Raw genomic sequence first — 27,437 nt, forward strand, 5'->3', positions numbered from 1 at the left:
GAGGGAGGAAGTTGACTTTATTTCCCAACACTTTTCCATTCTAAAGCAAATCCTCTTCAGATTAAAGATCAGTTTGATTAATTAGAAGATAATTATCCATTTGCTGACTAAAGAATAGTTTCTTCTGTTGAAACTAAACAATAGTTTCTTCTGTTGAAGTCTATGCTTAAAACATTGTCCTAGTCAGAGAAATGACAGAATAATTGCCATTGCATATATTTATTTCTCACCAATATCAGAAAAATATGCTCCATTTCAGAGAAAACAAGAATAGGAGACAATACTCATAGAATAACTAGTATCCTAGTGAGCAGGACAAACAAGTGGGTATATCAGGGTGAGGTTCAAGTGTTTGACTGGAGTCTGACAGAAAAGCGACTGAATCTGAATCTTTCTTACACTGTCTAAAAGCACTGCCCATCAGCCAGGCACCTATTTGGGGCTTATCCTCTCTCTGGTTTTGATCAAAGTTTCCATCCTGGAGGGAAACTTTTGTTGAAGCTGTTCTACTTTTAAGAAGAGTTTCAGTTTCAACAAGTAGACACTTTTAAGATGAAACACTGCTTTACTGGAATTTCATAACAAGTTTTACTTGCTTAAAGATTTGCTTTTAGGGAGTAGGATTTTTTTTTTTCCTTCCTTTGCATCATCCTTCATTAAAAATAAAAATAAAAGAGAGTGGTGTTCCTTGGGCCAAAGCCTGTGCAGAATTAAACCTATTCATACTTCAACTGGTCGAATTTTAGCCTAGTCTCACATCCTGGGGTATGTAAGCCACATTAGCCAATGGAGGCACACATATCTAAGTGAAGCACAGCACAGCACAAATTATGGGTCTGACTGAACTGCAAGGGATCATTTTGAAGATAAGTACAAAGTTTTTGTACTGACTGTGAAAATTGTTTGGGATCTGGTAAAGGGATCGTGACAAAATGTTGCAATTCATCAGCTTAAATTCCTCTTCGGTATGTACATACATATGTGTATGTATATATAAGTACATGATATATAAATAGGATTTTCTGCCAGTAACTTGCTCATCATCCCTCACGTACTGGCAGCAGATCTTATGTACATACTGAGAAAAAGGTTTGGTCCCCGCGGGAATGTGTGCATGTGGAGGAAAAAACCCACACTCGAATCTTATTGGAGAAGGGTGATTATAACGCTGTGCACATTACTTCAGGTATGTGCAAGTCAAATACCTACTGACCTGAAGCAGTCATGGTTCAGACAGTCCAGCATGGCTTCCTGCCTGCTGTGACCTGGCATAGCTGAGGACAGCGCGAGGTTCCTCGATGCGTGGCTGGCAGCCACTGCTTCCCCGGGAGTGGAAAACCGAAGCCTGGTGGTAAAAGGAAAGAAAATTGTGCATTCAGAGTTAGCTTTCTGAAATCATTAAATAGGTAGGTTGGTATCTTCAAATTAATGCTTTCAGGTAGTGGTCATTCTTCCCTCCCTTCTGCAGGTGAGTGGGGAGCATTTTCCTAAGTCGAGGTCCAGATCTCAGTGCTTCTCTAAACGCTGGGCAAAGACCACCCCTACTGTGATGCCAATGCAATGGAGATAACAGGATGCCACAGAAGAGATGTCTGCTTCTGCCCACCTGCTTTGGACCTTCTCTGAACTTTGTTCAGGGAGATTTATTATAAGAAAATTGGTTTGTGTAAGATAAAATACATTTTAATTTCTGAAAGGGAAGCCAGTTTAGACAGACATACCTTCATTTTTTTCCCCATGTAAATTAACTTTTTGTTAGTAGCACAGCAGCAGACAAACCTCAAGGAAATTCAAGCTCATTTTCGGTGAAGCAGGACACAATAGCTTGTCTGCTTTTCCAAACAACTTGATGCTCCTAAAATTAAGGTTTTGGTATATGCCCAAATATACTAAAAGAAAGCATTTTCTGCAGTATTTTGGTGCTCCTGTTTGGCTCCAGCTGGAACCAAGAAATGTAGAAGCCATTACAGACATGAAGAATAGTTGTAATAGTTTGCATTTGTAAAGTGGTCCAGATACTAACAATAAGGGGCTGTGGCTGGAGTGAGCATGGTAAAATGGCTCTGTTAGAAGCACAGTGTTTCAAATGAAGTGGTGAAAAGGAGATAAAGACATTAATTATACTAGGGCTGGTATACTTTGACCAGAGGTGTAGCTGCTTATGAAACTGAAAAGGCTGTTAATTCAATCACTGAAATCATTTAGCACAAAATAATGAAAGTGTGACAATTTTTAAATAAAGCTAGGTGACTTTAATTACCTAGAACTTAGACTTGCTTGGGACTACAGAAAAGAGGGATGGGTGGTACATCATGTCTTATCCTGTCTCATTGAATTTTACACACAGAGATAGAGACAGTCAAAGACAAGTAAAGAATTTAGACAGGTTCCATAACTCATGAGGTGACTTCCTCTTGATAGTTTAACAACTCCTACTGTACTTAGACATATTTCACCCTAAACTACAAAATTCTCTAAATTTTCTTTAGTAAGTGAATGTGACTACTTTGTCACTTACGAATAGAAAGGGAGCAGGGGAGGCCTGGAGATGGCTGGCATGATTTACTCTGTTTGGAAAATGAACATAGGCCTAAATGTTCATGAAGAGAAACAGATGCTTTCACTTTCATTGAGGATCCTTGAGAGCACTTACTGAATTTGATAGTATCTTGGTCCATACATATTCTTGGGCTATACACTCATTCAGATACAATGCATGTCAGTTTGCTGTGCCAAACTCACAAACAGTGGTCACTGCTCATTCAAAACACATGGTAATCAGACAATTACTGGGGTGACTCCCTTGACAGTATCAAAAATAAATACAAATTTATGATAAAAGCAAGTGGGAACTCTCTTTCCAGTAACTTCTGTTGCATAAGCACATAATTCAGACAACCAGGCTTGGGTGCTATTGTAGTAGATGCTAAAGAATACCCAGAGATACAGTTTGTGCCTTAAAAACTCTTGCAGGCCTAGAAAGGAAAGTACAAGTTAGTGTTGACTTTTTTAAATTATAATATTATCCTTGCATCCCAGGAAAATCAAACAACAAATCACATTCATGCAGTAATCATAAATCAGTAGAACACAAAGCTGAGCTGGACAACATTTACATGACATGAATCACAAACTGTAAAATGCCCAATAAAATTTCACAACATACCTGTGGAACAAGTTTTGCAATGTGCAAATAACACAGGCTCCCCATTACCAGGAAGGAAAAAAAAAGTCTTTCAACGTACACAATACAAATTCTACAGTGCACATGAAAAACAAGTTCCACGATATGTATGAGGGTTTGAAAAATAAACAGAGTATCTTAATATTCACTTAAACCTGAAGTGACCCATTGTCTTATGTTGAATCACTATTTGGTTTTTGTGGTCTTCTGTAGCCTCAGGGTTTCATTTAGGAAGGTGAATTAACGTGAGAACTGGTCTTTTAAATTATTTGTCATATCTGTGACCTGAAATGCCATGAAAAGTCTAGAGCTTGCCTTTTATTGGCCCCTTAAATTGGCCCCTGACAGATTCATGAAAGCTTCTGAAAAGCAGAAATGCAGAGAGGAATATAACCTCCCGAAACATAGATGCAAGTGCTCTGTGCTATGTATGTGTGCAACATACACAATGCAAACTCATGGCTGAACTTCATGGCAGCCAGAGGAATGGGCTTCCAGCAAGTGGAAAGTGAACACTCATCATAAATGTTTACAAAACAAATGATGCAATGAATACTACATATGGGCTTACCCCACATAATTTTAGGCACCTAAATGAGACGTGTCAGAGTCTTTTTAGCCTTTGCGCCTTACCTAGCAGATTCTGTGAAGACTCTAGCTAGCAGTATGCCCACCTGATAGTCAGCTCCTGCTCCAGTACCTCCAGTTTTCCCCTTCTCTCCCAATCTGCATCTGCCAAGTGATCACACACTCCCGTCACTGTAGGCTGGGCAAGAGACAGCATCACCTGTGGCTGCTTTGGAGATATGCCCGTATGGGTCAGCTAGGTGTGTGGGTTGGCTAACTGTGCTGGTTGGCTAGCCATGTGGGATGGCTAGCTATGTCTATTGGTGCACCATCCTGGCACATCAAACAGAACTAATAGCTGTGACGCACACAGGGTAACATTTCCTTCAGGTAGCTTTTAATTTGTGTCTTCCATCTCTCTTGCTGTTGGGTTTTCACAAAATGCATGGAGATCTGTTTCAGAGAGCTGTAATGTCTGGTTGGTTTTGTCTGTAAAAGGTAAACAAACAGATTACAGAAATTGCAGGGAGAGGGAGGGAGGACAGGCAGATATTGGAAGGTGTTTCTTCTTAGGAGATCAGATAAAATAGCACTAGAGCAACAAACAGGAGATAAAGATGGGGTAAACATCCCTAAATGTAGTGACCTAGGCCAAACAACAACAACAAAATCTTTAAACATAACTATACATGATAGAAATATCCACAATTTTATGATACTGTCTAAAAACCAGAGGGTATATAAAGGAATTGACACTGCTAGTATCAGTCTATAAGCTAACTTTCATTGCCGTTGAGTTAGAAGGATGCATCTCCTCTTTGTTAGTTATTCCCTGTCAAATTTCTTTGAAGTACTTGGCCTTGCAGCTGTGGAGGCACATGAGTGTTGCTTTAGCCATAGGAGCCTCTGGTCACAGAGAATTGTAATGACACAGTCCTAATAAGAGCAGAAGTGTGCAAGAGCTCAGCTTGAAGAAAGGAGACGTGTATATTTCTGTCGTGGTTTAACCCCAGCCAGCAACTAAGCACCACGCAGCTGCTCACTCACTCCCCCCCCATCCAGTGGGATGGGGGAGAACATCGGGAAAAGAAGTAAAACTCATGGGCTGAGATAAGAATGGTTTAATAGGACAGAAAAGAAGAAACTAATAATGATAACACTAATAAAATGACAACAGTAGTAATGAAAGGATTGGAATGTACAAATGATGTGCAGTGCAATTGCTCACCACCCGCCGATTGACACCCAGTTAGTCCCTGAGCAGCGATTCCCCGCCCCCACTCCCTCCAGTTTATATACTAGATGTGATGACATCACATGGTATGGAATACCCCTTTGGCCAGTTTGGGTCAGCTGCCCTGGCTGCGTCCTGTGCCAACTTCTTGTACCCCTCCAGCTTTCTCGCTGGCTGGGCTTGAGAAGCTGAAAAATACTTGAATTTAGACTAAACGCTACTTAGCAACAACTGAAAACATCAGTGTTATCAACATTCTTCTCATACTGAACTCAAAACATAGCACTATACCAGCTACTAGGAAGACAATTAACTCTATCCCAGCTGAAACCAGGACAATTTCTTTGCTTTTAACTGAAGCAAAAAGGAGTGATGCAAAAAAAAGAGTAGAAAGAGAAAGAAAGGATGGACATGGAGAGAGAAACAGAAAAGAAAATGATAGGAATAAAGATGTGGAGAAAGCAAAAACAAATAAGACTTATCACTCCCAGGCAGTCCCTCAGGGAGAGTGTTACAACATGAAGAACTTGATTCCTGTTTAAGGAACAAGTATACAGTGGAGAAATATCCAATTTCTCTACCACTGTGAGAAGGGGCATCTATATTTTTCCAACTCAGGCAGTTTCCATGCGACAAATTACTTGGCCACATATTGGGTAATGGTGAAGTGCACAAGCCCATGTGGTATCCAGATGAGCAGTACTGGACATCAGGCTACAGCAGCTCAGTACCCTAGTAATATTAGCACTGATGTGCTGATGTCACTGTTGATTACAATGACAATACTCTTGTGCCTACTGGAAATCCTCAAGATTAGGCCAGAGAAAATTAAATCCTTATTCTCTGTACAAACTACATCTTCTCTTGGAAAAAGGTGAGAATTCATTAAAGAACAACAGACTTTGTTCTTCTCAGATTTCTGTGAGGTCTAGTCCACTTACATCCAAAAGCCAACAGAAAATTATTATGTGTACATTATCTTTTCAGTGCTGCTTATTAGTGAAGTACCTTCAGAAAATGGTAGGGAATGAATATTCCTAACAGGCAATTAGGAATCAGAATCTTGTACCTTATTCCTGCCTCATCTTTCAGTTTTCCTGTGTGGCCTTAGAGTATACTTTCAGATATATTTCTTTGTTCCACTCAACAAAGGAGACTCGTATGTTTAAAGTAGGGTACCAACTTAGGTGTTTAGTTGGTTTAGGGTCCTTCAGAGGATTTCCTAATCTCTGGAAAAAAAACCTGATTAATTGTTTAAACATTAGGCCTTCAAGGCCTAGTCTTCCCAGAAATTCAGATCTGAATCCTGGGCTGGGCTGACTGAATCCTTTTATGATGGCCAGACCTAGGACTGTACAGGGTATTTGTTTCTGAGTGCTAGAGAGAGGATGAAAACAGGAGGAGGTGCGTGCTGAGTGAGTAAAATGGGATTTAGAAACCAAAAGAAACAGTGGAAGAGAAAGCATACTGCAGTTACAGTTTAAACCTTTCTTGGGACATAGTCATGGAGGAGAAGATATTGTCTGCTTCTGTCATCTTATTTGATTTTGTCAGACCAAATTTCAAGATGAGAAAAATCAAAGCTGTGTGATGACACTAGGTTTTGAGATGCTGCAGTTGATCAGGAAGCCTTGACCACATTAGTGATGGTGATACAGTTTCCCAAAAGTGCTGTGCCATGTAAGGTAAAACCCAAAGTTAACTTCAGAAAAGTAATGTTTGGAGGAAGAGTCAATGGTATGGTTAATTGGCAAATGCCCATTTTTTATTGCCCATCTGAAAAGCATCCATGTTTAATGTGATGACATTTCTGTAACCTGATTAGAAGGCTTGAAAACTATCAAACATTCTCATAGTTGCCCTATGTCCCTGAAGGCCTTTTTGTTCTTCTTATACATTGCATAAAAGCTAAAATTACTTTCCTGCTGGCTTGCACATACTTTGGATAATTTTAGCCGGTGATTGGATTTCTCATAACCTAGTCTCTCAAAGTGTCTTCTTTTCAGAGTTTGCCAAAGGTTTTACTAGAAATGCTATTTCTTACAAATCTCACCTCACTTTGTTCTGACTAAGCCCTCCTGAAATGCTATCTGTTCCGCAGAGCATTCCTTCTACAGCCGTCACATGCCACTGTGTTTGCTCTGTACTTACTGAACTGCATTGTACTCACATATGCCTCTCAACTGTTTTTTCAAGGGAGAGTTTCTATTCTGTCCTGTATTTTTTTTTTATCTTGGTTGTTAATAACTTATGGTACTCTGTAAATGACAGAAAAGCTCATAACAATATTAAGTATAAGAGGAGATCAGCCAGGGAAAAAAGCGAATAATATAGCACTTCTCCAAGTGTTGATATAAACTGAAATGATGGTATGAATTAAGTCAATAAATCATCTTGCAGTGCATTTCAAACACTTTTGTTTGCCACCATGAGTAAGTACACTTGCTGAGACAGGTCAGACCTGAGATAACATAGGATTTTTCTAAGAATTGAAGGTTTCCCTGATATGTACAAGTATTTTGTAAGTTTAACCTGCTATATCCTCCTTCACCCTTACCACCCGTTTCCCCCACCTCACCACCTTTTAATTGCCTCCTAGCACTGTGTTCATGGAAATACTAGAACAAAGATTACAGAGCTCTGAAGTTTCAGCCAAGGGGAAACTCTGCCAACAATTTTTACCTGGAAAAAAAACGCTTTTCAAAAAGAAAAGATAAGGAATAGTCTTTGTTTTAATCTAGAATTGCACAAACTAATTGGCTACTCTGAGGCATAGTTATTTGGCATAACATGTTGCTTTGGGAGCTGTTTCCAGGTACAGTGTGGAGCAAATCAAGCCCTTTCTTGTTCCTGGGAGTTCCCTGTCCTTGCCATGGAATTGCATTAAGTAGTCAGAATGCTGTGGTCAGTGGCATAATTGGGTCCGGTCCCGGAAATTATGGGAATTCGGCCAAAGTCTCTGAGGGAGAGGGAAAGGGCTCTGTAAACAGTTGTAATTGGGTCTGACTTTTAAAAAAATCATTAATGTGCTGTGTCTTTTAAACTGCTAAAGGTACTCTTACATCCTCTAACAGTCTGCTTTGTGTACCTATTGTTACCCCTATGTCTATATGGAAGACATAGTTCCCTTCAATTCCATGTTGAAGAGACAGGTTGGATCCTTACTTTCTTCCCTTACTTCATCTCCTCCTTCTAGTACGAGAGACAGAAATACTGCCAGCAGGCAGAAGTGTTAAAGATTTCTACTACCCAGTGGGGCAGTCCCCCATACGTAACAGGAGAACCATTGCAACTCCTCACTCCTACCATCACCGTTGCCATTGCCGTTGTATGTAACTCTGCTGATAACCAGGTTCCCCATCTGCTGCCTGAACATCCTGCAAATACCTGAATTGTTCTCTGCAGAAGATAAAGGACAGAGATAGCTGCAGAGAGAGGCACAATACCCAAAGGAAATCAGTCATGTCAGATAACTCTGTTGTGAAAGAAATAAGAGGGAGACAGGAAGAACAGCTGAGTGGGTGGGAGAGCAGCTAACTGTTGGGAAAATAATTGCAGCTTTGGTGTCTCTTTCGGTAAGACAGGAAAAAAAATTTTTTTTATGTATATCCATATGCCTCAAAGAAATTCTTCGTGTATGACAAAACAGGATGAGCAAAGCTCATAGTTTTTCATGTAAGGAATTCTTTTCTCAAGACAGTGAAAAATAGTGCTTAGAGCAAGGATGCTGCTACCCCATTCTACAGCTGAGTATGTGCAGCATTAGGCAGGTTGGCCCACTTGTGCCTCTGTGTTTCTCCAGTTCTGACATAGGGAAGTGACGTTTGCCACATTTTCATCTTTTTGGCCCAGTGGATGGCAGCTGCAGCAGCAGAGAATGACTTTCTTGAAACGTCTTTTTTGCCTGTAAGAAATGACAGAGTCAGATGAAGTCTACAACATGAGAGAGTGAAAAAAGAGGCTTGAAGAATGACTTGTGGGCCTGAAAGCTTGCCTGCTAGTTAGTCTGATAAAATATATTGACTTTGTCTACAGACGTTGTTCTAGGTAGAAATAAACAAGAGTCGTGGTGTAAAATCTAATGTCAAGACAGAGTTTTCTTTGTATGAAAAACACTGGCAAAACTGAAGTGCTTACACCCAGCACCGAAGGCACTCCAGAAAGGGGCTCTACTGATGTGATTTAACTAAAAAACTTGTGTAATATATCTAACGATCTGGGAAGAGTAAGTTGGATATTCTCCCTGTGGGCATGGACCTGGACACAGAAAGACAGCTGTATTTTTCAAAAGTCAAGATTATTGCTCAGCTTTCACACAATCTGTACTCATTAACATTGACACTGTTTTCTAACTTTTGAAGAACAGCTAAAATCAATGGAGCTGGGGAATTGCTGAAATAATGTAATACTTTTAAAGCCAGACCCATCCATATTTAGGAGAAAAAATGCAGTAGAAGAAATGCAATCTGAGAGTTATTTTCTGTATAACCCCAACTTGAGTTCTCATCCCAAAGTTCAGGGATGGACTTGTCTAGGTTTCTACATATCTTTTTGGCCTCATCTCAGCAGCATCTGAATGTTTAACAGTGCTTGGGAATCTTCATGATGCCTGTGAGGCAGGAAAAGTATTCTTGTTTTCCTTTTGTTTTAAGGAGGAAAAGAAAGATGCGTGAAGTGAATTGCCAAAGGGCATGCAAATATCTGTGCCAGAGCCAGGAATCAGGTATTCAGTGTACAGTTTTCAGTGTACCAGCCCAGTGCCTGAACCAGCAGATTTTTTTCAGTCATATCTATTTATGCACCACATAAATAGGTAGACGTGTTATGTAAAGATTTCATACTATGTGTTTGCTCAAAACATGGGTGTTTTACGAAATTGCTGTGACATTATTGGAGCATTCCTTGGTCAACACATCAAACTCACTTCCCTGAAGACCATTTCAGTGCTGTAATATGCAAGGAGAAGTGGCTTTAATATCTTCCACCTTTTTGGCCCTGATTCAGGATCAAGGGGGTATTTCCAACGGTTGCTTTTTTCAACAAAGAATGTTCTGAAACCCCAGGCTGTGTGAACTGAATAAGTGCTCAGAGCACACACTTCTATAAGAAGCTTGCTTGCCTACTAAGCAATTCCCAGCAATGTCTTTGGCTGCTAGCTATTGTTATTTGTTCATACTGTGGCAATGCCTGGAGGCTCCAGTCATGGATCAGGGCCCCATTGTGCTAGGTATTGTAGAGACACAACAAAAAGGTCTTTGTCATACTCTCAAGGCAAATCTGAGGTGGGTCTGGGAAAAGAACTTCCCTGAATCCAAAGTCCCAGGGCCAACTTCTAAGCAGTTTACTGCACTCCAGACTTTGGGTTTATCCTTGGTTTTCTCATCCGTATTGTTTATTCAACACAGATAATAAAGGAACTCTGAAAACACAATGAAAAATGCAGAAAATTTACGTAGTTCTATTTCTCACTGCCCTTTTAAATAAATAGCCAGCCAGGGATTGACAGAGGTGCCTTGGGGACTCTGTTGCCATCTTTGGCTTGCTCCATCCCTCGGAGTGTTTCATTCTGGTGACTAAAGTGTATCCTGAGGCAGAAATCACACTTGCCAGAAAACAACCTTTTCCTGTCTGCATTTCAGATGTGTGTATTTCATTTGCCTCATACATACGCCATCGCTGGGGGTACCCGCATGACAACAGGATTTTTGCTCCTCAGTCATTCATCAGCTGCTGGCACTTGAAGTCACATTCCTTTCTGTATCACATCACATTTAGTTGCCGTGGATACTGTTGTGATGCCACAAACAGAGGATTAGGGCTTGCTGTAGCCCTTCTCCTAGAACAAAAGGTTCTGCTTCTGAATGTCCTACCTGCAGTACAGGCAAGGGGAGCAGTGAGGGTCACCAGGGAGGGATGGTACTGAAGCTCCATAAAATCCCCCACCCTACACAAGTGGCAATGATGTGCTTATCTCCCCAGAGGGCCCTGGGTGAATAGAATAAGGAATTAAACTTGTATTAAAACTACTAAAGTGCAAGTACCTACAAAGCCATGTTAGGCCCCCCCATCTCTGCATCTTACTAGGAAATAGTCTAGCAGTGGTTCAGCACTTGGGCTTTTTTTCTTTTCTGGAAGTCCTCTCTACCTCTACTCTCAAACTAAGAATGAGAATAAGTTTTTCCAGGTTTTGGAGATACTGCTTATCTGGCGCATGGGATAATTGAAGCCAGAATCACAGAAAACGGGTCTGGAAAGTCCCTCAAGGGGACTCTTCATCTGCTGGGGAAACATTGTGTAATGCAAGGAAAGAGAAGATGGTCTGAGAATGTAGTTTATATTTTTCTGACCCTCAAAAGCAGCTCTGTAGGAAGCGATCCTATTTCAAAATCCACATTCAGCTAACAGAAATGAAAAAACTGTTATATTTCTGGCAAAAAAATAGCATTAAGGATCATGTTAATTCTCAGAATAATTCAGCATTTAACACTCATAAATCCTAGCTATTTTCATTTATATGCTGATTAAAAACCTTTATACCTCATTTTTTGATTAATTTTTTTGAATATTGTTATGCCTAAAATAAAAATGGAGCTAATCGATTTAGCCACTGGTGGTGGGCTTCTTTCATTATCCTTCTCTGCCATGGATTAAAAACTTGAGAGAATAAACATTTATCAGCTGGAATAAAGACTTTTTTTTTGTTTCCTTTTTGTCTTCTGAGATGCATTCCAGGCTTTCAAAGAAGCCACAATAAAGCTTTTATTTTCTATTTATATGCTCATACATTATTTTCATTCATGTATCTATAACCAGATAAACATTCTGCAAATTCACATGGAAGTATAACCACTTTGTTCTTCTTTTGGGATAGTGACTCATAATTAAATACATGCAGCTGAAAGACAAAAATGTGGCATTGAGACTGTACTGCTGTAGTAAAGGGAAAAAAGATGGAAACAGAAGTTCTAAGGTCAGCATAGCTGATAGGAATGGGGAGTCCAGAAATCAGTTAACGTCCTGGTGCATCCACAGGTATCCTGTACCAATCATGTAAGTTACAGCTAGTGTTTTATCCTTTGGCTTCAAAGTGGGGATAATAATTTTCCTGTGTCAGAGGCCTTTGTGGGGAATAATATCTATTAGTGACTGTAAAAAAAAAAATCAGATGTTATAACACTCATATAAGTATCAAGAGAAAGAAGATGCTTAATTAGCACCACACTAAATGATATTATGGTTAGAAAGAGCAATAGACGAGAAGAATTGAAAGCAGCCAAAATTCAACCCTTTGCTGTTTACATAATGAGCTAACTCAAGGTTAGTATTTGTTGTGAATTGCACAGTGAAAGAATTTAATTTAAAAATGCCTTTTTGTTGAGTCTTGAATGTCTTGTCCAAAATGTCTCAGATTTAACAAACTTTCAGAGAATTTGAACCTGACCTGGATTCTGAACATGGCCAGATGTAATGCTGCCAGGCGGCATCTGCAGCTCTAGGTTAGGTAGCTGCAGGAGCCTTTCCAGGGTAGGGCCATGCACTCCAGGTCTGCAGCCTGACTGGACTTCGCCACCCTGCTAGAAGGGGTCTCGGGCTCCTACTGTGGAGCCAAAACTTACAGTGCTGAAAAAGTTTTGGGAAAGGTTTTTTTGGATCTGCAGCGCAGGCCTGTGCCACCACTCAAGCACAAGCTCTAGGCATGGGCTCCCCTGTCCCATGGCAGAGTCTCTTCATGGCTTCTTGTTGTGGAGCCAGAGGTGGGGACAGAAAAAAAGGGTGTTAGATTCGCTATTTTGTAAGCCCCTGCCTTAATGCAAAAAATTTCCTTCTTGGGATTAAATTGTCCCTTAAATAAAAACGTCGTATTTCTCAAAAATTCTGTCAATGCTGCTGAAATGTCAGGGAGAATGATTGTAATCAGTGCTTTTAAGGTGTCAGCAACGGGCATGGTCATATTAAAACATAGTCTACTTAAAATTGATCACGTGTCGCAAGTGACTACAACGGTGTCTAAAATATTTTAAGTGTCTAAAGTTTTTAGAGATGTCTTTGTTTAAATAGGATTTATACATGCATTTTTAAGCAATGTAAAATCATTACAAATTGGGCCAAAAGAAAAAATATTTTTATTATTTTGGTTTTAGTCACTTGTCTTCAGGAGTAGGATAGGCAATTTCCTGGAGCTCTTTGAAATCTTTCTATTAAGCTCTAAGCTCTCATTTGTTCATGTGATAATTTTCCACATCAAGCTTCAGTTTTACTAGAAAGGAAAATTTCTATAACTTGACTCACCCAGTCCCTGTTGCATGCTGCACTGCAAAGGAAAAGCAGCTGTTTTTACGAGACATATCTCAAGCAAGGTGATCTGCCTTTTCATGTAACTCTTGCAAATGCACTGCTGCCATTTTTGTAAAAAATGATATCTTGAAAGAGATACATCCTTGAGATATATTGTAGGTCGTTAGGAAATTAAATTCTTAGCCAAACTGAAGATGGATTCTTAAAATAACTTGTAGCTTTTATGGCTTCTGTAACATTTTTGACATGGAAGATCTGCTAAGAGTGTAGTAAATGACCTATCAAGGACAAAACATATTTGGTTTGAAATTGAAATTCACATAATTTTTCAGACATTTCCCTTTCCTTAATCTTAAAATTTGCCTGTACTACAGAAAATTTGCATTAAAATTGACCATAATACGTCTGAAAGTCCTTGATTTCAGATAGCCAGAGGACCTTGAGACTACTATCTCTAGTAGGATTCCCATGACTTCCAGATTCCCTCTCATGGGGCATCCCTGAAAGAAGTTTCTGGACTATTAGACTTCAGTGCAATCCACCCATCTGGATCAGCCTATGCCAGCTGATGGCACTGCTTGGAATACCAATTTCATTTAGCAGCTGCAAGCTCAGGAAAGGTGCTTTTAGAGGCAGCATAGAAAATGTGTTTTCCAAACACATTTGTTTGGACTCTTGAGCTTGTGGGAAACCTAAGAAGATGTTGGTTTCAGTGTGGCTCAGGCAAATATTATATTTGAAAAATATGAGATTTTCACTAATCCAAAGTCTTTCATTCTAGGTAGATCTTTGTGAGTTTGTGCACATCATTGCACATGTCATTGTTAAAGTATAATGTGTTATCTTCTGTTAGAAAGATAATGCTAAAAAACCCATAAAACAGGTTGCTATTTGGGTAGAGAGGATGGAGTTCTTCATCTGGTACATCCACTAATGACTGTTCTCCAGCCATTGCTGCTGCACTTTCAGCAGGTAAACTGCCTTTTTTGTGTTTCATTTCGGCTGCTGCTCTGTGTATCTATCTTCAATGAGTGAGGACAAGACCCACAACTTCTGGCCTTGGCTCACCTTGCAGGCTGTCCACGCAGGACAGCTGGTGCACAGGGTGCTGCAGGCAGCCACTGAGTTCCCAGGTCATGGTGCACCATGCACCATGGTCATGGGACCACACACATCCCACTGCTCACCATAAGGAGACCGTTGTCTCCAACGGGAAGGACAAGGGCTGCAATAAACATAAGTAAAATGTTTATCTTCTTATTTGCTGAACTTCTACACAATTAAGAGACCAGCTCTGAGCAATTTACACTGGTAAACTTTTCTGTTGTGAGCAGAATCTTGCTGGCTTCACTCAAGGAGGAGTTTCATATTCTGGCCCTAGTTTGCACAGTTAAAGAAGTCTCGACATTTCCTAGAAGTCTGAAGATTTTTGGCTACTAGAAACACTAGAGATTTCCCCATCCTAAGAAAAACCACAGGCTTCTCCAATTACAAATATCACTGAAATTCACAATTAGAAGTTACAATAAAATAACATTTCCTGAAGATCACTGTTCCGAAAGACAAGTTTAAACTTGCAGTCATTATTTGCAGGGGAGGGAGGATAGGACTGAATTGTGACTAGTACCATTTCTGTGGATAATACATTGCCAAAAGTGAAAGAAACATTATGCCCAACTTGGGCACACTCTTGAAATGCAAAGTGAAGTATTTGGAATAAGAAAGGTATTTCCCAAACGGCTTTTTCATCTTCTCCATCATTCAGTCCTGAAGTGTTCAAGACATATTGTCATCTGTCAGACTAAACAGAGAAAGGAAAGCATTATTCAATTCTTGAAATATTTCACTGCCCACACATCTTCAGTTCTCATGACTTTTTTTTGTTGAGCCATTTGTGTCAATGATATTATCTATTCAGGGAAGCATGAGGCAATAGTATAGAATGGTAAGTTCTATTATGTCTTTCATTCCACATACTGCCCCAAACAAACACTTTACAAAGTTAAATAACATAGCTATGGAATTAAAATATTCCAGAGGGAGAGAGAGGCAAGGAAAAGGCCAGTGTTTTCAGTTGAAAGTGGAAAAGTGATGACACCTTCTGAGGGCTGTTCTAGGACACAAAAGAGGATGTTCTTGTAACCTCAGTTTCTGTATTTCAGGGACTTTGTTAAGGGCAGGATGCTCAAGCAGGATATGGAAGAGGGCATTCCCAAGGCAGGGAAATGGGGAAGAATGGCATTTCAGTTCTATTTAATCAGTTCCGATCCAACCTGCTTTCATTTGATCGCATCACATTTTTGCTACTCTTGGGTAATATTTTACACTCTACTCAGAGCTTAGCTTCCAGCACAAAACTGAACTCCAGTTCCAGTCTGAAGCTTAATGTTAATCCATGTCTGAATTCTACCTCTTTAGTACATTTCTCTCTCTTTTATCGTGCCCCTATTGTATGGATACAATATACAAATATTGTCTCACTAATCTGTTACTGATGAATCACTGACTTGACGGAAATGTATACAAAAGTAAATACAAAACCAGAATACAGCATAATTATATCAAAGTAAAATCTTTGGCAGCTGGCTAATGAAAATAGTCATGAAGATAATTTTTAAGTCTGCACTGTACTACCATAAATATCACTAGTAAGTGTCATAGCTTTGTGCTTTCCACAGAAAGTTATACACAATCAAAGTGGTAGACTCTTTACAAATATCAAATTAGTCACATCCAGTGATTTATGGAAGTAGATTTGTCATCTTCATGAAAGCCATCAGCTACACCTTTTTGCTTTGATATTTGATAGTAATTAAAAAGGTACCTCTTTTATATGCAAAATATTTATGCTTGACTTACTTTGATACTAACATGAAATTATACTGGGAAATGCCCTGAAGTCTTGATGCCTAAAGAAAGAAAAATGTATTTTTACAGGTATCTGGACATTACAAAGTAGCACTGATGAGATGAACAGGGTGTAAACTGTCCCCTCCTTGTATATTGGAATGTATTTTCAGTTTTATTCTACTAGCATCATTCTGTGAGTGAAGAATGTCAAAGTTATATGTAAAATAGAAGAGTTCCATTTGCAAGAAGCAGGCTATTCTTTAACAGAATTTTTGAAACCAAAGAGACAGTATAGATGAATATATTTGTTTACATTTAGACATTAAATAAGTCTTCACATAATCCCAGCAGCAGACATTACGCTCCTTAACAATGTCTTCCAGTAATTTAACAAGTATGGAACAGTAGTGTTGGTAATGATATTTAAAAGTTCTTAGCTGTTGCTTGGTGTTTTAAGTTCTGCAATTTTACCTCTGAATTTATGAATGTATTTGTTGAACAATTCTATACTTTAATCAAAATCAAGTGTTTTTGAATTAACAGGCTTGCTTTGGAAGCAGAACTGCAATGACTGTAAAAAAGTAATGACAGCAGCAGCTGGCATGAGTCGAAATGTTACTTTTTTAAAAGAAACTTGATGTGGGAATGCCAGCTGGTCAGCAGATTGCATGACCTCACTTGAGCTGGCTGCTAGAGGGATATGCAACAGGAGGGTGAAACAAGAGTATTTCCTGCTGCTTTACCCTGTAGTATTTGCCACAAGTACCATTGTCGCAAGCCTTTTTTGTGTTATTTGTTCATCCCTGCAAATATTCTTCAAAGGAAGGTCAGGGAGCTATAGAGCTAAGCTTAATACTGTTACTGAAATAGACTATGAAGTGCCAGCAGACCAGAATCCAACATGTGAGATGGTTCAATAATCTCCACTTCTTATACAAAGAGAAACAACCACAATAACTAGTGACTCACATTAGGTCCAGCTGGACAGCTGGAATCCTTAGGTGAATTAATAATTTTCTAAGGTACAAAACAGAAAGCTATTTCTCTGTCTTCTGAAATAATTCATGAATGCCCCAAGGAACTGGAAACAACTGATAGTCCTCCTCATGTATAACCTCATTTATTTTCCTTTTAACATTCTCAGCAAATCAAAATCTGACACAGCTGTAACCATTCTCAAAATGTGAGCTAAATACTCTGTGCTATACTGCTTAAGTGGAGAAGAGCAAAGGAAGCCTTTCACCCTCCTACATATTATGGTGTATGTATATACAATGACAGCATTCGTCATCTGAAAAAGAATTTGAATTCTGTCCATCCAAGTCCTTCTGGTATTTTGCTTTACTGGTGTATCCATGTACAACCAGTCATACTTTTGCACTGAGCATCCTAACAGCATCTCCTATAAGAAGGATTAGTTGGATTAGTTTCAATGCTCCCCATATGACTTAATTTTTGCAACCTGATTCATTCCTGACCACTTTTCTTCTACAGAAAATGTAATTTTATTTAAGGACATAACAATGAAAATATTTGATAAAATAAAAGGCCCAACTAGCTTAGTGTCATGCCTGTAACTATGGCCAATTATGGCTGCAAAAAGAATTTCAGAATAGGGCCAACATACAGATATTTCTACATCATAGTTCCTCAACATTCTGGGATTTCCTAATGCAACAATAATATCTCTCCATTAGAAATACAAATTAAGTACCCATTACTTAGTATGTGGGCATCTCTTATAGAAAATAAATATATCCAGATAAGCATGTGCACGCATACATAGTTGGTTGTTGGAGTTTTAATATCTATGTAGGTACTTCCCATTCTAATGCCAAAGTGGATCCTTGGCCATGGCAGTATGGAGGCCTACTACACATCAGTGCATATGTAAAACTTCTACTTATTGTCTATGGTGTATACCCTTGCCAGCTCAAAACATCCAGCTTTCAGGCATCAGTCCTCAAAAACTGTGGTCACTTGTGGATCAAAACTGTGGAAAAGACACAGGACTTTATTATAAAAAATAGTAAAAAAAAAATGGAAGAGAGATTTTAATTGTCTTCTGAGCCTTAGGTGTTCGTTTGGGGAACATTTTTTGACATTTGTCCCCCCCCCCCCTCCAGTATTTAAAATAAAAATTAGTTTCCAGTTCTTGAGGTGCCATGTAGCCACATCTTCAAATAACCTGGGCTGTAAGGAAAGTACCAAATATAGCTAGCATTGACACACCAAGTCATTTTTAGGTAAAAAGCTTCAGTCAGCTTTCACAGCCACTACTACATTCCTTCTTTATGATGCTTTAGAAGTTCCAGACAGAAGAGGAAGTGCTGAAATACTCAGAGAAAGGCGCTTCTCTGCCCCAGGATGGAGTCCTGTCTGGAACTCAGTGTGAGCCACTCTACCGCATCCTTGGGTGAGACTGATTCTGGCTTCTGCAAACCTATGGCAGCTGAAGACTTGAGCTAAGATGCAGGGCAATAGACTCTGACCTTTTGTGTGCATTCTTCCCATAATAATACAATAAAAATGCAGACTGTTATTTCTATCTTGCTAAATATCAACTCTGAGTTTGAAACTGTCCAAGATCCAAACCAACACACTTTCCCTAACCTAAAAGCTAAAAGTTTAAAAAGTAGGCAAAACCCTCAAGCTGGAAATCAGGAATAGCAGCAGTACGTGCTACAAAAAGAGGCATGGTATGACAATACTGATGGGAATTTGTATTTGTGAGTTGGGTAGAAAAGACCTTCTAGGAAAAGGCAGTATGGAGTGTTTTTGGGATGTCAGAAAACTCCCTCAGGTGGGGATAGCCTTTAGGAAGGTCAGAGAATGGGTTGAGGGAAGGATCCAAAGAAGTTGTCATTGCTGACTTTGCAGAAAGTGTGAGGTAGAGAGGTTAAGAAATAATGGCAGAGGAACAAAAGTATTTTTACTTATTGAAATTACATTTGCCAAATGAAACATTGTTATTCAATGAGAACAGGTGACAACAATTCCTGAGGAGACATTATGGGTCTCCTGAACATTTAAACTTTGCTCAGTTGTGTACTTAAAAAATCAGAGTGGGAGGAGAGCTCTGGGGTCAGTTCAGCAATTCTCTTTTTTTGCAGGAACCTGTGCTTGTCTTCCAGATCATCAGAGAAACTTATTGAGCAGTGTCTTGTACTCAGTCACAGTGCAGAAAGTATCATAGTTCTTTCTGATAGCTGCTGCTACTGAGGTCGGTAGATAGGCAAAGTTCAATGTCATGCTGACCAAGTGTCGTGGTTTAACCCCAGCCAGCAACTAAGCACCACGCAGCCGCTCACTCACTTCCCCCCCACCCTGCGGGATGGGGGAGAAAATCAGGAAAAGAAGTAAAAATCGTGGGTTGAGATAAGAACGGTTTAATAGAACAGAAAAGAAGAAACTAATAATGATAACACTAATAAAATGACAACAGTAATAATACAAGGATTGGAATGTACAAATGATGCGCAGTGCAATTGCTCACCACCCGCCGATTGACACCCAGTTAGTCCCTGAGCGGCGATTCTCTGCCCCCACTCCCCCCAATTTATATACCAGATGTGATGACACATGGTATGGAATACCCCTTTGGCCAGTTTGGGTCAGCTGTCCTGGCTGTGTCCCCTCCCAACTTCTTGTGCCCCTCCAGCCTTCTCGCTGGCTGGGCATGAGAAGCTGAAAAATCCTTGATCTTAGACTAAATATTACTTAGCAACAACTGAAAACATCAGTGTGTTATCAACATTCTTCTCATACCTAGCTCAAAAACATAGCACTATACCAGTTACTAGGAAGACAATTAACTCTATCGCAGTTGAAACCAGGATACTGAGCTTTTCCTATCCAATAAGAAACATTTGCATAAAGTTAACCCAGAGCAGATTATCTACCTTGCAGACATCTGGAACTTCAGAATGGCCTGGAGCACTTCAGTAGCTAGTTGGTTTGTGGGGTTTCTGGTCACCATGGTCCTTGTAAGCCAGAACTGTAGACTATTCCCCTCTGTCTGGAGCACCCTCTTGTGCACCATCTACCTTTCATGCCACTTCCTCTGTTTGCTTCTCAACATATCTTGTGCTTTTAAAAGGTTGTTTCTAAAAAGGCTGAATGGTGAAATTTGTCTCATGGTCAATAGTAACCCAGGTAAGAATTAACAGGCATGGCAGACTTAAATGAGTTGGATTAAAGTCAAGTCTGTCAGCATAGCCCATTGGCATACCAAAAAGATGAAGGTGTGAGTTATGATATATCTCCTGTGTATTGTAATTTTTGGAACCTGGAATACTCAAGGAGAAATGTTAATGGTACCTTCACTGTATTTCATTCTGATGCATTATCTGGAAATCATATACATTTTTGAAAAGTTAACAAATGGAGATGTTTTGCTCTCATATTAAGAAATAACTTGAGAAATTAATTTGTTGTGATCAAAGCCTTTTGCAGACTTTTGCTACTTTCAGTTGTAATTTTGTAGGAAGGTGTTATAGATCCAGAATGCAGTTTCTAGTGAAGATGAAATGCAGTTGCAGAGTAGATGATAGCCCAGGGCGCAAAGCCTTCTGCCTAATTCCAATGAGAAACCTAAACTTAAATCTCCAACATCCTAGAAACTCTTAGTGCTCTCTCTTCCTCTCTTTTTATGACCAAGCATCAGAGGTTCCTTTGAGGATTTATTTTTCTATAGAATCTGGTAATATTTAAATGTATTATGGCCTAAAATAAATGTGCACAAAAATGAGATATGATTTTTCAAGTATTTTTTAAGACGATAGAACTTAACCCATAAATTTGGGGAGTCACAGCTGTGCATTGTGCCAAGCATGACAAGATTAATGGAAAGCAGTTTTCTTATTTTTCTTCTTGGTCATCCATCTTAAATGCAAACGCTCCTATTTGTGCTAATGTTGACACTGAAAATAGAATGATCAGGATTTTAGTAGGTTTTTACTGTGGTGACAGTCAAATCCAGTATTGTCCAATAACTTTGTGAAGGAAGTGATTAACTCTCCAGAGAGTCTGAAGTGACTACAGACAAACTTGGAGAAAGCCAACAGAACTATAAGCAAAATTTGTGTCTATCCATAATGTTGATTTTGGCACAAAGGGAAATGACTGAGCAAGTGCAAGAATAGGAAATAGTTGAACTTTGTCAGCTATTTTTTAGTGTTCTGAAGAGGCCTGTGCATGGATCAGCTAGAGAGAGAAAACTCCCTGGTGTGTCCACGAAATTACCTCTCATTAGACAAAGGACGGTTAACAGTGGCTCTTCAGGGGAGTGAAGGCTACAGCTGAAGCAGGCCATGGTTTAGGCAGAACCAGAGTGCACTTTGGAAGTCAAATCTGAGTGTGGAAAATAGGGAGATGGTAGGGAGTGGGGTTAGTAACAGCAAATTGGGGCACAGCATTATTGGTGCACAGCATTATTGGTGCATTGAATACATTACTCTCTCCTGTGATAAATGAATGTGCAAGGCACAAGGGCACATGCTCTGGGACTGGGACTTGTTTACTTTTCAGGCTAGAAACAGATCTCCTGAGTTTATTTTGTGTTGTCCTTGGATTTGGCAATATTATATCTTGCCAAGCAAGGGGCACCTTTTCATTGCTCCTGCCACCTTTTCCACATCCACCTGTGGTGACAGGTGGAAAGGGCTGATGCAGTCAAACAGAAATATTTCTTGTGTTCTTGTTTTGGCTTCTAGCTTTAAGGTTGCTCCTCCTTTATACCCTAAAGGAAGCAGACCAATAGAGAAGTATGTAAACAGCCTCTGGATAGCCAGCTAATAGAATTCCCTCATAAGTTAATGAAAGGTTGGACACGCAGGTGAGATCAGCTGTGGCTCTGTTAATGGTTTTTTTCCCATATGTGCACTTTTTGTAGGTGTGCTAAGATACCTCAAAATGCACATATTTTTGCTTTGTTTCTTGCATTCACTATTTTAACATTCTTCTTTTCTTATAAGCAAGGACCCATTATCATTTGGAAATTTTAATTTTAAAGCAAATAGTTCAACACTTGTTTATTATCTGGTAAACACAGGCCTGAAAACGCATGTGTTTAAAAAGCAGGTTTTGGGGTGGGGTGGAGGGTTGTGGCAACAAGAAAATCTAGAATTTTTTTTACAGATAAGAAAAGACACTAGTACCTTCTGTGAAAATCATGTCTTTGAGAAAAAAAATCTCAAATGTTTCCAGTTTCCTACAGGTATAATGTGAAATAAGAGCTTCCTTCCTCAAAATCCTATGCTTCCTTTCATAATAAAGTGTATAGAAGAGCTTTGATTTTGGCCGAATAAAAAGGGGACACTGGTACTTCCTGTGAAGTCTGTATCCTGTAATACAGAAATAGGAGAGCTGCAAACAGATCCTTTTTCTCTACACAGAGATACTCGCTTGGGGTCAGTTCTTGCAAACACGATTCTGCATGTGTTTAACTTGGGAAGCATGAATAATTCAGCTGAGGCCAAGCTCACATGTGATTCCACAAACCTTCTTGGGAAAGTAGTCATTACTGCTGGGAATATTCCATGGAGCTACATGTATAAGGGCTACCTGTATCGAGAGCAAACATAGACAGTGTTGCCAGGGAACCCCAGGAGTTTTGAGAGCACTCGATAGCAAGAACAGACTGAAAGGATCTGTCCTGTACTGCTTACACTGCAAAACAACACACTGTGGATTATAATCAGCCCCTTGAGGGTTGCCAGCTTATCGTACCTGCATTTCACTGCAAATCATTCTTCTCTGCTGGGTGTATAGCTGCCTTAACACTGCTGAGGTCTTTTTGCCTGGGCCAAGATGGCAATCGTTACAACTAACAACTTCTTTGGCAAAACATTGATAGCTTTATGGTGAAAGTAATTTCTGAGCACCTGGTGTCCAGCATTTCCGTATTTGTTTTGGTCTCAGATGTTTTTAGAGATTTGGCTACACCATTAAAACTTGTCAGTCAGGTCGATCACATTAATCAGGTATCTTTCTTCCCTCTGCCAAGGATGGTACTCACAAAACCATCCTTACATAAGGGTCAGAATATTGCTATTTATGTCTTTCTCTCCTGTTGCTCTTGGACCATGTCACCACTTGTTTTCTTCTTTTCTCACAGCTTCTTAAAAATCAAGATTCTTGTCTTCACCCTCAGGGCATTTCTTGGCTTAACTCTCCTACAGGTGAGGACAGCTGTAGCTGCTATTTAGGAAGATGGCCACAGAGCTCAAACACTTGCACTGCAAACTATCTGTTCTTTGCACCTTATCTTATTGTCATGCTGTCACCTCTGCCTGACCTGTCTGTGCATTTCTCTCACCATTTTTTCACCTGCTTCTACACTAAAATGTGGGACTTGCTTTCTGAATGAGCCAAAAGACCACAATACTGACTCTTCTGTATTTTGCTCTTGCTGTGTAGGAGGCTTTAGTCAATGGAGACAGTAAAATGTAATTGTATCCATCAAGATTTGTGAACACAGTGTTAGTGTATGCTGGCAACTACATTGCTTAGCTTTTGACTGTTGGGTGGTTCACTCTCTGGGCAGACTTGTGCTTTCTTTTGTATGTGGATTCTTTAGACAATATTTATCTAAAAATTAAAAACATTTAAAAAAAAAGAGGAAGGAGCATTAATTCACACAGCTTTGGTCTCTTGCCTCTGAAAATTATGGGTACAGTCTTCTTAACAGCAAAGACAAAAACAAATAATTGATGTGGGTGAGGAAAACAGAACATCTCCTGTTTGGTCACTAATTTGTGGGCAGGAGGTAGAAGCGAGGAGGAACTAGAAGTGCCTTAATAGATTCCTGCCCTGCCATCAAGGCTTTGAAGAACTTCAATTCCTCTGTGCCAATCTTCACCTTCTGTCACAAGATAGTACTGTTTCAGAGCAGTAGTATAGAAATTAATTAATTGGCCATTGTTTGTGGAATTAGTTTCTAACTGCTAATGAAGAACAATACAATTTTCTCAAATTTGGCTGAGATTATTTTACACCATGTTTTGATTCCATTTCAGTAAATGTAACAATTTTCTGGTTTGGTCTGGCAGCTTGGTGAAAGGGAAGTAGGTGTGCAAAGGAATTTATTGAAAATGCTTGGTAGGGTGAATTCATGGAAGAGACTAGTATGAAAACTAGCCAGGTGTTTCAAATTCTAGAATAAAAACTGGTCTGGTCAGTGAACGTAGAGACCAGAATCACCTTTAATAGAGGTGACTTGCCCTTAGGCAGCAGATAAACTCTATTTGACTTGTGCTGTTTAGAAGGAAGGATGGAAGATAGGGAGACATATTTTCATTTCTTTCTTCCACCAATTTTTCTATTTAAACCTTTTCTTAAAAAGAAGCAGCAGTTTTATTTAAATTACTATTTTAAATTAATGAAAAGCAGAACTGCCTTGCAAACCTGTGTTGTTGTTGTTGGTTTTTTCCTTCCCCTGAGATAAGGTACCAGAGTAAAGCTATATATACAGAAAAACATAGATGTTCAGCAAAAAGGGAGTGTATCTCATCTTTATTTCAGAAACTTCAGCAGTGGACTCCCTCAGTAGGCAGTAATCTGCAATACCAGATATATCTAACACCCTGAAAAGTGCAGCTAAGTGTAATAATATTTTTAAATTATGCTGGATACCAGGGATCAGATCTTACTATTTTTCTCAGAAGTCTGTTCTTTCACATAATGGTACAGAAATAAGTTTTGAATGAGTTCTTATGAGCCTTGAAATTTTACTCAACCACACAGTATTGTTTCAACTTTAAATGCCACAGGAGACTTCCAATGTATGAAGGGCTGGCAACTGAAGAGTGCGTTGGCATAGTATGTTACAAAGATCTTGGGGAGTGTGAGGAGGACAAGGAAGGCGCATGCGTGTGCTGGCTGTTTTTCATTACATTCCCATGTTTATTTGTTTTTTGTGCTCTGGTGTCTGAACTACTGTTTTATTTTCTGTGTGTAGAACTTTACATTTGTAAAAATACTGCCACTGAAGAGCTTCTCCAGGTGCTATTATTGTCCTTAATTTCTTAGCAACTCTGTGTCTCAAAAATGCATGGATTTCCAGTGCCTTGGTGACACAGACAAGTATTACCATCCCCATTTTAAGGTCTGAACTTGTGCAACTTTCCAACATGACATAGTCTCTCTGTGTCAGGATAAAAATTAAGTCCACAGGTGTTGGATTCATGTGCAGCTCTGGCATGATCTTCCACTGTGTTGGAAAGGGAGAAATTGTACTTTTCCTAATCCAGAATTAAATTTCTTCTCTAGCATAGAAGTGCTGGTTAGCTTTTAACATATGAGCAACAAATGCATGAGCATAGTGCAGGACAGATCCTCGGCTGATGTTATGTTGGCCTGACTCCACCAAAGTCATGTGAAACTATGACAATTGACAGCAGCTGTAGATCTGCCACATTGCATCAGCTTATATTCATTGCAAGAAATCATTCTCCTTAGAGCGATGAATGATAAACCAGCTCTCAGAGAAAATTTATTAATTCTAAAGGCTGAATCCTTGGTCTCCTAGATTTCTTCAAGTACTGAGCTTGTGGCCTTTACTTCAGCTCTTTGAGTTCACACAGCATCATACCTTAACCCTTCTCTCCTCTTTAACTTTCTTCTTTCTCTTGAATAGTGTCACCTTCAGAGCACTTGAGTGGGCCTCCAGAAATCTAGGCTTAGTTCCTGGTCTTGCCACAGGCCTCTATCAGCCAGTACTTTAGATTTCCTGGTTTCAGTGGGTTATGGATTTAGCACTGTTGGCCTGGTGAATGTGGGTGAAGAGACTTTATTTGTAGCTCCAGTACTACTATGATGCAACTATGAATAATCCTATTAATAATGTGTCTGTGTACATATACACATACTGAGTCTCTCTCACTCACACTTGTATCATGATTTGGGCACATGGAAGAAAAATAAATAATGAGAAAGTCTAATAATTTAGGACCTGGCAGGCTGAGGGGTGCTATCTCTTTGCACAATCTCACAAAATCATGATGAAGTGCCTAGGCAGGGAAGGGACAATGCCCTGGAGCTTGTTTCCCACATGTGTTGGGGTGTTTTGTTCTCCTCCTCGCCACCATTTTTCTGTTCTTTCTACCACTGCAAAAATTCTCTTAACCTTCCTGCCATTAATCAATGCACATGCAAGTGATTTAATTAAAATAACCTCAATTATGCTGAAAACAAGAAATTAGTAATATCCATTAAAACAATCATTGTTGTTCACATCAAAAAGATTTTAGCAGTAGACAGGATACAAAGATGAGAACCACATGGGCAGCAGAACATAGTGTATATATGCTGACAATTAAAAAAATTCAAAATGCCTTTAATCTCACAATGTAATTATTCTGTCAGTCAAATCATTGCTTAAGCACTTTTTCTATTGAATCTGAAGAAAGGAATTCAGTGAAAATTGCAAAAATCCTAACTATATAAGTGATTGTTAAGTCATATGGAGATACACTGTTGTTGCTGTTGTGGTGGTAGCTGCTGTGGTGGTGGTGATTATTGTTGTACTAGATGAGGGCTACTCTTGTGTGAGGTGCTGCACAAACACTGGGTTCAGTAGTGAAGAGAAGTTAGGCTTCCACGTCTCCGCTGTGAAAGAAACACAGAAGAATCTACATATAAATGGTTAAAAGCAATGGGAATTCCTTCTTGCAGCTCCAGAGGTGAGGGAAAAATAGAGTGCAGAATTATGGCAAAAGTCTTAGCAGTGATTTAAAAAACCAAACCAAAACAACAACCCCCCCTACTCTTCCATTTTTACACATGGGAAAAATTAGGTAAATGGTTAGAAAAGCCACAAAAAGAAACCAGTAAGACACATAAACTAAAGCCTGTCAAGGCTAGGATTAGTCCTTATCTTTTGACTCCCAATTCCTTGTGGTAACTAGATCACACTGCATCCATCACCACTAGTCATTGTGTTTTAGTCATCCATTCTCTGACTGATTAATATTGGGGAAATGAAGCATCAACAGAGATTATCTTGAGTCAATAGAAACAATATACTCAATCTACAGGGTTCCCTCTCCCCTAAAAGTCTGCTGTTCCTAATTCCCAGATAAACTGGAAGACCTCCTGTAAAAATGATCATTATATGCTTTTCCATATTTGAGTGGTAGAAGGAAATCCCTTAGTCTGTATCATTGATGTCTGGCTTGCCTGCCCTTTGTAGAAGCCTGAGTATTCAAAGAAAAGCCAGTGCTTCTGCACAATACAAGAAAACAGACATTGCCTATGGATGGCAACTACGGCAAATATTTTTTATGGAGTTCAGTGGCCCTGCTCTTT

The 27,437-nt window shown here is 39.4% G+C and overlaps 1 long non-coding RNA gene across 1 annotated transcript; it reads right to left on the minus strand.

Moving 5' to 3' along the window:
• Positions 1-26,717, minus strand: LOC138685448 (uncharacterized). Its single transcript, XR_011324706.1, has 3 exons — positions 20,033-26,717; positions 14,349-14,505; positions 1-4,240 (listed from the first exon to the last, which is right to left on the minus strand). It is a non-coding gene; the product is annotated as an uncharacterized lncRNA (long non-coding RNA).
• Positions 26,718-27,437: the final 720 nt, after the last annotated feature.

This window comes from Haliaeetus albicilla, chromosome 5 (assembly GCF_947461875.1).
Source record: "Haliaeetus albicilla chromosome 5, bHalAlb1.1, whole genome shotgun sequence".
Lineage (NCBI taxonomy): Eukaryota > Metazoa > Chordata > Aves > Accipitriformes > Accipitridae > Haliaeetus > Haliaeetus albicilla.